Source organism: Oncorhynchus keta, unplaced genomic scaffold (assembly GCF_023373465.1).
Source record: "Oncorhynchus keta strain PuntledgeMale-10-30-2019 unplaced genomic scaffold, Oket_V2 Un_contig_5014_pilon_pilon, whole genome shotgun sequence".
NCBI classification, from domain to species: domain Eukaryota; kingdom Metazoa; phylum Chordata; class Actinopteri; order Salmoniformes; family Salmonidae; genus Oncorhynchus; species Oncorhynchus keta.
The window spans coordinates 5464-12500 of record NW_026288076.1 but is presented as its reverse complement, the minus strand read 5'-3'; the positions used below and the strand labels follow the sequence as shown (position 1 = coordinate 12500).

Sequence of the window (7037 nt, the reverse complement as noted above, 5' to 3'; positions counted from 1 at the left end):
CTCCTCTCCTCTCCTCTCCTCTCCTCTCCTCTCCTCTCCTCCCCTCCCTCCCCTCCTGCTTTCTTTCCCATTTGCTGCCTCTTCTCCCTATCTGCTCTCTTTAGTAGAAGGCCTATGTAGACAGACACAAACAGACAAAACAACCCACAAGGCCACTTCCACTCTTCTCCATCGTGTTTCATTAGTGAGGCTATTTTGTTAAAGCTCTGGTATTTTCTCCTGACTGGCTGACTTCAGGTGTGTCGTTAATGAGAAACCAATCCAGGGTGGGCATTTGCTTCACAAATTCCCAGAGACAGATCCATTGATTGGTTGATGGGGTAGATCAGACCAGGTATCACACTGGTGCTGTTTCCTGATTCGCTAATAACCAATCAGCTAGTTGAACTGTTACCCAGAAACAGGAAGAAGGAAGCGAGAGAGAGAGAGAGAAACGGTGAAGAAGAGAGAGAGAGAGAGAGAGAGGTCCCAGGGAGAGGAGAGTCCCAGGGAGAGAGAGGTCCCAATGGGAGAGGTCCAGGGGAGAGAGGGGTCCCAGGGGAGAGGTCCCAATGGGAGAGTTCCCAGGGGGGAGAGAGAAGTCCCAGGGGGGAGAGTATGTCAGCGTCTCAACACTAAATCACCATTACAGGCTAACGTTTTCACCTAATTGAAGCTGTTGTATGAGGACCTCTGTTAGAGTTGCTAGATTTGTTGTGTCTCCCATTGAAGCTCACTATTCTGAAATAGTCAGTTAGAGACAAATAGCTTGATTTGAAGATGACATGTTTATTTTATATGTCGAAAAGCATTAAACATTTATGGAAATTTAGTAGCTAGCTTGCACTTGCTAGCCAATTTGTCCTATTTAGCTAGCTTGCTGTTGTTAGCTCATTTGTCCTGGGATATAAACATTGAGTTGTGATTTTACCTGAAATGCACAAGGTCCTCTACTCGGACAATTAATCCACACATCAAAACGGTCAACTGAATAATTTCTAGTCATCTCTCCTCCTTCCAGGCTTTACTTCTCTTGACTTTATAATGCGATTGGCAACTTTCAAAATTAGGTGCATTAATTACCGCCACTGACCTCGTTAGTCTTTCCAGTCACCCACGTACCTGCTTCTGTAAACCAATGAGGAGATGGCACGTGGGTACCTGCTACTATAAACCAATGAGGAGATGTCACGTAGGTACCTGCTTCTGTAAACCAATGAGGAGATGGCACGTGGGTACCTGCTACTATAAACCAATGAGGAGATGTCACGTGGGTACCTGCTTCTGTAAACCAATGAGGAGATGGCACGTGGGTACCTGCTTCTATAAACCAATGAGGAGATGGCATGTGGGTACCTGCTTCTATAAACCAATGAGGAGATGGCACGTGGGTACCTGCTTCTATAAACCAATGAGGAGATGGCACGTGGGTACCTGCTACTATAAACCAATGAGGAGATGTCACGTGGGTACCTGCTTCTGTAAACCAATGAGGAGATGGCACGTGGGTACCTGCTTCTATAAACCAATGAGGAGATGGCACGTGGGTACCTGCTTCTATAAACCAATGAGGAGATGGCACATGGTACCTGCTTCTGTAAACCAATGAGGAGATGTCACGTAGGTACCTGCTTCTATAAACCAATGAGGAGATGGCACGTGGGTACCTGCTTCTATAAACCAATGAGAGATGGCACGTGGGTACCTGCTTCTATAAACCAATGAGTAGATGGCACGTGGGTACCTGCTTCTATAAACCAATGAGGAGATGGCACGTGGGTACCTGCTTCTATAAACCAATGAGAAAGATGGCACGTGGGTACCTGCTTCTATAAACCAATGAGGAGACGGGAGAGGCAGGACTTGCAGTGCGATCTACATCACAAATAGAAATTACTTCTTTTTTAGCCCTTGGCAACGCAAGGCGCACGCGAGCAGTGTGGGTGCATCAATTAAATCATATTTCTACATTTATTTGGCAACACTTGTGCGACCCGAGCGGTGTAGTCAGCCTGTTATACACAGTTGAAGTGTAGTGCAGGTTTGTAGGCCTCCTGACAGAGCTGGTGTAACTGAGTCAGGTTTGTAGGCCTCCTGACAGAGCTGGTGTAACTGAGGCAGGTTTGTAGGCCTCCTGACAGAGCTGGTGTAACTGAGGCAGGTTTGTAGGCCTCTGACAGAGCTGGTGTAACTGAGTCAGGTTTGTAGGCCTCCTGACAGAGCTGGTGTAACTGAGTCAGGTTTGTAGGCCTCCTGACAGAGCTGGTGTAACTGAGGCAGGTTTGTAGGCCTCCTGACAGAGCTGGTGTAACTGAGGCAGGTTTGTAGGCCTCTGACAGAGCTGGTGTAACTGAGTCAGGTTTGTAGGCCTCCTGACAGAGCTGGTGTAACTGAGTCAGGTTTGTAGGCCCTCCTGACAGAGCTGGTGTAACTGAGGCAGGTTTGTAGGCCTCTGACAGAGCTGGTGTAACTGAGTCAGGTTTGTAGGCCTCCTGACAGAGCTGGTGTAACTGAGTCAGGTTTGTAGGCCTCCTGACAGAGCTGGTGTAACTGAGTCAGGTTTGTAGGCCTCCTGACAGAGCTGGTGTAACTGAGTCAGGTTGTAGGCCTCCTTGCTCGCACATGCTTTTTCAGTTCTGCCCAAACATTTTTCTATAGGATTGAGGTCAGGGATTTGTGATGGCCACTCCCATACCTTGACTATGTTGTCCTTAAGCCATTTGCTACAACTTCGGAAGTATGCTTGGGGTCAATGTACATTTGGAAGACCCATTTGTGACCAAGCTTTAACTCCACATTGATCTGGTACTTCCTGTATATAGCTCCACATTGATCTGGTACTTCCTTTATATAGCCCCACATTGATCTGGTACTTCCTGTATATAGCTCCACATTGATCTGGTACTTCCTTTATATAGCTCCACATTGATCTGGTACTTCCTGTATATAGCTCCACATTGATCTGGTACTTCCTGTATATAGCTCCACATTGATCTGGTACTGGTACTTCCTTTATATAGCTCCACATTGATCTGGTACTTCCTGTATATAGCTCCACATTGATCTGGTACTGGTACTTCCTGTATATAGCTCCACATTGATCTTGGTACGTTCTGTATTTTGATCCACATTGATCTCTTACTGGTACTTCCTGTATATAGCTCCACATTGATCTGGTACTTCCTGTATAGCTCCATTCTTGTGTATTTTATTCATCTTGTTTTACTATTTTATTTTAAATTGTATAATAAAAGAAACTGCGTCAATGGGAAGAGTTTGTAAGTAAGGATTTCACAGTAAAGTCTACACCTGTTGTATTTGGTCGCGTTTTGACAAATACAATTTGACTGAATTGAATTTTGATTTTGAGCACTGTGGAGATTTCCACAATAATCATGATAAAGCATTGATCAACCCATTCCGGTCATTTGATTGTGCTATTAGATCAAGCACATCTTGTTGTATAAATAAAACATACCTGACATCGTTTTTTTCCACTAGGAAGTTGGATTGTACTTTTAAATGCACATTGATGACACATTGTGAATCTCCAGCTGTCTTCGTGGACGAATAGATGTTGAAATCTCATTGATCAACGTCTCAACTGAATTTTTTTATTTCCACGTTGAGATGACGTGATGTGCCCAGTGGGTAGTGTTTCCACTGTTCACTCAGACCGAGGCGTTATCCGAAATGGCTCCCTTTTCCGTATGTAGGTCACTGCTTTCGACCAGAGCCCTTCGACAAGGGCCCATAAGAGGGAACACAGGTGTAAATACTCTATAGGAAATAGGTCAAAAGTGAGAACTGGGATACGTCTGTCTGTCTCACTCTCTAAAACGCTAAAATATGAAACACGATCCTCTCCAAAACCCTAGCCTCCATACGGTGTTATGTCCACTATTTTTATTTTATTAGTATTTTTTTATTTAACCTTTTAATTTAATTAGGCAAGTCAGTTACGAACAAATTCTTATTTACAATGACGGCCTCCACCGGCCAAACCTGGACGACGCTGGGCCAGCTGTGCGCCGCCCTGTGGGATTCCCAATCACGGCCGTGATACAACCTGGATTCAAACCAGGGTGTCTGTTGTAATGCCTCTAGCACTGAGATGCAGTGCCTTTGGACCGCTTTGCCACTCGGGAGTCCAGTACTTCCACTAGAGGAAGCATTGAAGCTATATGGAAACGGGTTTGTTGTTGTGTCCAACTAAACATAATCTACTCTTGACTCAGAAACCAACACAGCTTTCATATGACAGTTATTAGGTCTTTGTGTTTTTGTTGTTTTCTATTTGAAACACAGGAAGTGCTCTGAATACCAACTACCTTATTAGGGTAGTAAACACAGAGACACAGAAGGAAAAAAATGTATATTCCTCATCAGAGTAGGGCCCCAAATCCCTGCGAGCCGCATCGAGTCGGAGTGGTGATTCAATTTAGCTTTGATCGAGGAGTACTGCCTTTTTAGCCCTATTGGCGCTCCAAACGAAGCAAACTTATCGAGTGGTTGATCAAAACTCACATGAAACTCCGTGACCCAAGGATCTAAAGTTCCTTCAGGAAGATGGTTGACAAATGGAAGTAATTGTAAGTAATCATAACTTCACGCCCCCTGACCTCAACCCCATAGAACACTTTGGGATGAATTCGGAACGCCGACTGTGAGCCAGGCCTAATCGCCCCAACATCAGTGCCCGACCTCACTAATGCTCTTGTGGCTGAATGGAAGCAGGTCCCCTCAGCAATGTTCCAACATCTAGTGGAATGCCTTCCCAGAAGAGAGGAGGCTGTTATTGCAGCAATGTTCCAACATCTAGTGGAATGCCTTCCCAGAAGAGCGGAGGCTGTTATAGCAGCAATGTTCCAACATCTAGTGGAAAGCCTTCCCAGAAGAGTGGAGGCTGTTATAGCAGCAATGTTCCAACAGCTAGTGGAAAGCCTTCCCAGAAGAGTGGAGGCTGTTATAGCAGCAATGTTCCAACATCTAGTGGAAAGCCTTCCCAGAAGAGTGGAGGCTGTTATAGCAGCAATGTTCCAACAGCTAGTGGAAAGCCTTCCCAGAAGACTGGAGGCTGTTATAGCAGCAATGTTCCAACATCTAGTGGAAAGCCTTCCCAGAAGAGTGGAGGATGTTATAGCAGCAATGTTCAACATCTAGTGGAAAGCCTTCCCAGAAGACTGGAGGCTGTTATAGCAGCAATGTTCCAACATCTAGTGGAAAGCCTTCCCAGAAGACTGGAGGCTGTTATAGCAGCAATGTTCCAACAGCTAGTGGAAAGCCTTCCCAGAAGACTGGAGGCTGTTATAGCAGCAATGTTCCAACATCTAGTGGAAAGCCTTCCCAGAAGACTGGAGGCTGTTATAGCAGCAATGTTCCAACAGCTAGTGGAAAGCCTTCCCAGAAGACTGGAGGCTGTTATAGCAGCAATGTTCCAACATCTAGTGGAAAGCCTTCCCAGAAGACTGGAGGCTGTTATAGCAGCAATGTTCCAACATCTAGTGGAAAGCCTTCCCAGAAGAGTGGAGGCTGTTATAGCAGCAATGTTCCAACATCTAGTGGAAAGCCTTCCCAGAAGACTGGAGGCTGTTATAGCAGCAATGTTCCAACATCTAGTGGAAAGCCTTCCCAGAAGACTGGAGGCTGTTATAGCAGCAATGTTCCAACAGCTAGTGGAAAGTCTTCCCAGAAGACTGGAGGCTGTTATAGCAGCAATGTTCCAACAGCTAGTGGAAAGACTTCCCAGAAGACTGGAGGCTGTTATAGCAGCAATGTTCCAACATCTAGTGGAAAGCCTTCCCAGAAGACTGGAGGCTGTTATAGCAGCAATGTTCCAACAGCTAGTGGAAAGCCTTCCCCCAGAAGACTGGAGGCTGTTATAGCAGCAATGTTCCAACATCTAGTGGAAAGCCTTACCAGAAGACTGGAGGCTGTTATAGCAGCAATGTTCCAACAGCTAGTGGAAAGCCTTCCCAGAAGACTGGAGGCTGTTATAGCAGCAATGTTCCAACATCTAGTGGAAAGCCTTCCCAGAAGACTGGAGGCTGTTATAGCAGCAATGTTCCAACATCTAGTGGAAAGCCTTCCCAGAAGAGTGGAGGCTGTTATAGCAGCAATGTTCCAACATCTAGTGGAAAGCCTTCCCAGAAGACTGGAGGCTGTTATAGCAGCAATGTTTCCAACATCTAGTGGAAAGCCTTCCCAGAAGACTGGAGGCTGTTATAGCAGCAATGTTCCAGCTAGTGGAAAGCCTTCCCAGAAGACTGGAGGCTGTTATAGCAGCAATGTTCCAACAGCTAGTGGAAAGACTTCCCAGAAGACTGGAGGCTGTTATAGCAGCAATGTTCCAACAGCTAGTGGAAAGCCTTCCCGAAGAGTGGAGGCTGTTATAGCAGCAATGTTCCAACATCTAGTGGAAAGCCTTCCCAGAAGACTGGAGGCTGTTATAGCAGCAATGTTCAACAGCTAGTGGAAAGCCTTCCCAGAAGAGTGGAGGCTGTTATAGCAGCAATGTTCCAACATCTAGTGGAAAGCCTTCCCAGAAGAGTGGAGGCTGTTATAGCAGCAATGTTCCAACATCTAGTGGAAAGCCTTCCCAGAAGACTGGAGGCTGTTATAGCAGCAATGTTCCAACATCTAGTGGAAAGCCTTCCCAGAAGAGTGGAGGCTGTTATAGCAGAAAAGGGGGACATACTCCCTATTAATGCCCATGATTTAGGAAGGAGATGTTCGACGAGCAGGTGTCCACATACTTTCGGTCATGTATTGTTTGCAGCCCATCTGTGTATAGAACTTGAAATGTTTGCTATACAGTGACTTCAGAAAGTATTCACACCCTTGACTTTTTCCACATTTTGTGTCTGAATTTAAAATCTAAATCAATTTAGGTTTTTTTTGTCACTGGCTAAGACAATGTCAAAGTTTTTTAAATGTTTACAAATTTAGTTTAAAAAAAATATTTCCTGAAATGTCTTGAGTAAATCTTTTTTTTTTTTCATAACAACCTCATCTCTGTACCCCACACATACAATTATCTGTGAGGTCCTTTAGTCGAG

The 7037-nt window shown here is 45.2% G+C and overlaps 1 long non-coding RNA gene across 1 annotated transcript; it reads left to right on the top strand.

The window, feature by feature from the left end:
* Positions 1-2017: 2017 nt before the first annotated feature.
* LOC127925053 (uncharacterized) lies at positions 2018-2574 on the top strand. Its single transcript, XR_008119597.1, has 3 exons — positions 2018-2100; positions 2180-2259; positions 2459-2574. It is a non-coding gene; the product is annotated as an uncharacterized LOC127925053 (long non-coding RNA).
* Positions 2575-7037: the final 4463 nt, after the last annotated feature.